General features: G+C 38.1%; 1 pseudogene; it reads left to right on the top strand.

Moving 5' to 3' along the window:
• Nucleotides 1-519: 519 nt before the first annotated feature.
• LOC110634119 (pentatricopeptide repeat-containing protein At5g42310, chloroplastic-like) lies at nucleotides 520-2,466 on the top strand (annotated as a pseudogene).
• Nucleotides 2,467-2,975: the final 509 nt, after the last annotated feature.

Genomic DNA, 2,975 nt, shown 5'->3' with positions numbered 1-2,975 from the left:
TTTAATTTTTTTCTTGTTTTTTAACCTTACCTAATTATATAAATATATAAGTATTTAGAGTTATATTAAAAAATAAAATTAATATATAATATATAATTATAACAACATATTTTTAAATTATATAATTTAACATCAATATATTTACTATATATACTTTTTGTTAAATACTTTAATTTTTAATTTACATTATATATATATATATATATAAATTAATAAATAATAAAAATCTATTCAATCTATTCAATACATTATATAGAGTTATATCGAACGAAGTGTCGTCCAAAATTAAAGCCATGAGGAACGTGGACGGCTAATGGTCTTCACCGTTTCCGGCACATTTTTAACTCATTTGCCTCTTAACGTCGTCATTTAACAATTCCTAATCCGCGCGACGCCGTGCTGGCCAGCAAAACGTGGAAAAAATCTACACTTCACGTGTCTTTTTCGTCCGTTGATAAACCAAGCCTCCTTCTCCGGTGCTTCACCATTGCTAGCTCGCTTTCCTCTCTCCTATTTAAAATGCTACTTATTCCACCGCCTTCCCCGAATCGCTTTCCTTCAATTCATACTACTTTTCCAATCCTCCTCCTCCGCCACCACCTTGTCTCCCCACCGCCACTCTTAGCCACCACATTCACACCGCACTAACCGCTCCCACTAATTTTGAGAATTCGTCTTTCTCTTATTCGAAACGACTTGATAGTGATCAAAGTGACATCGACGATATTCTCCCCCTCCAGAGCCGCCGCTAAGACTTCACTCCACTTCTTAACTTCTTATCCAATCGAATATCGTCTTCTGCAAGCGCCGCTGATTCGGACTCCGCCTCACCGACTTCACTAGATGCAACAGAGTTCCAGCTCGCTAAGTCGTACAGGGCAGTGCCTGGTTCACTCTGGCTCTCTCTCCTTAAATCTCTTTGTTCTTCTTCCTCTTCCATCGACTTAGCGCACTCTGTTGTTTCATGGCTCCAGAAATCTCTGTTTCTCCTATGAGCTGCTCTATTCGATTCTCATTCATGCGCTTGACCGCTAGGATAAGTTGTCCGAGGCGTTTTGGCTCTCTCAGAGGCAGACATTGTCTCCTTTAACCCACAATGCATTAATCAATGCCTGTGCCCGCAGCAACGATCTTGAAAAGGCACTCACTTTGATTTCTAGAATGCGCCAGGATGGTTACCCGCTGGATTTCGTCAATTTAGCTTGATAATTCAGTCTCTTACGCGATCTGACAGAATCGATTTAATGATTCTGCAAAAGCTTTATAATGAAATCCAGTGTGATAAGCTTGAGCTTGACGTTCAGCTCTCCAATGATGTAATTATAGGCTTTGCAAAGGCTGGTGATCTTAGCCGGGCAATGGAATTTCTAGGCATGGTTCAAGGCAGTGGATTGAGCCCCAGAACGGCGACTCTTGTGGCAGTTATATCGGCCTTGGAGAATCGGGTAGGGCTGTGGAAGCTGAGGCCATTTTTGAAGAAATGAATGACAACGGATTGAAACCCAGGACCAGAGCTTATAATGCACTTCTTAAAGGGTATGTGAAAGCTGGTTCACTGAAAGATGCGGAATTTATTGTTTCGGAGACGGAGAGGAATGGGATTTCACCAGATGAACACACTTATAGTCTGCTAATCGATGCTTATGGCAATGCAGGAAGATGGGAAAGGGCGAGAATTGTGTTGAAGGAAATGGAAGCGAGCAATGTGATGCTTAATTCATATGTTTTCAGTAGAATTTTAGCTAATTATCCGGATAGAGGAGAGTGGCAGAAATCCTTTCAGGTTTTAAGGGAAATGAAAAACAGTGGGGTGCGCCCTGATAGGCATTTTTACAATGTCATGATTGATACTTTTGGCAATTTTGATTGCCTTGATCATGCAATGGCTACCTTTGATAGGATGATGTCCGAGGGGATACATCCTGACACAGTTACATGGAATACACTTATAGGCTGTCATTGCAAGGCAGGGCGACATGATAGAGCCGATGAGTTGTTTGAGTAAATTATTGAAAAAAGTTACTGACCACGTACTACAACATTTAACATTATGATTAATTCATTTGGGGAGCAGCAGAGATAGGACGATGTGAAAAAAATTGATGGAGAGTATGCGGAGTTAGGGTTTATTGCATAATATTGTCACACATACCACACTTGCTGTGAAAAAGGAAAGAAAAATTAAACAGGGCCAATAAGTTCCTTAAGAGCATTATTTTTTTGAAGTATATGTACAAAACAATGTATCATCACTTGCATTCACATGTCTTGATAAGTTGGTTTTTTAGTTTTGTTTCTCATCTTGATTTACCACTTTTTTATGAACAGGAATTAGATGACACAGATGATTGGGAACAGAGATGGCAGTCGCAGCTTACAGAGCTAACAAGGATGAGCAATTACAGAGATATGGGGAGCATAAGCTGGGGAGCTAAAATGCGGAGACAAAGAAGTTGCTGCCCTTAACGAGTGATCATGAAGCAGAATTTAAGATTCTACCTTTGTTAATATAACACCGACAGAAAAAATTCTTTCCCTAAATTTAAGTGGTCGCTGGATGACCCCACCTAGATTTTCTTGTGTGCTTGATCGCTCTTTTCATTAGCGTATGTATTACTTTTCTGGTCTATTTTTACCTTATTGGGTAGACGAGGGGAAATTCTTATATATATCAGGATGTCTAAAATAATTTATACACTCAATCAATTAAAAATTATCAAATTATGGATTCCGACATATTATTTGATACGACTCATCATTATGTTAGTAATATATTAATGATATGTCGATTCTTAATTGAATGAACTTGTATGTAATTATTCAATGCAAGGATACCCAAGTGATCACCAAAGAAAGTTGAATTTAACACATAGGCCTATATATAGGCAACAAAGTTGCTCAAATTTAAATTTACAAATTAGATTAGCACAATTATTTTATGACTAAATATTCAATTTCACTATTGTATTTATTGG

Source organism: Hevea brasiliensis, chromosome 8 (assembly GCF_030052815.1).
Source record: "Hevea brasiliensis isolate MT/VB/25A 57/8 chromosome 8, ASM3005281v1, whole genome shotgun sequence".
Lineage (NCBI taxonomy): Eukaryota > Viridiplantae > Streptophyta > Magnoliopsida > Malpighiales > Euphorbiaceae > Hevea > Hevea brasiliensis.
The sequence above is the reverse complement of the archived record's forward strand: the minus strand, read 5'-3'. Positions and strand labels throughout refer to the sequence as shown.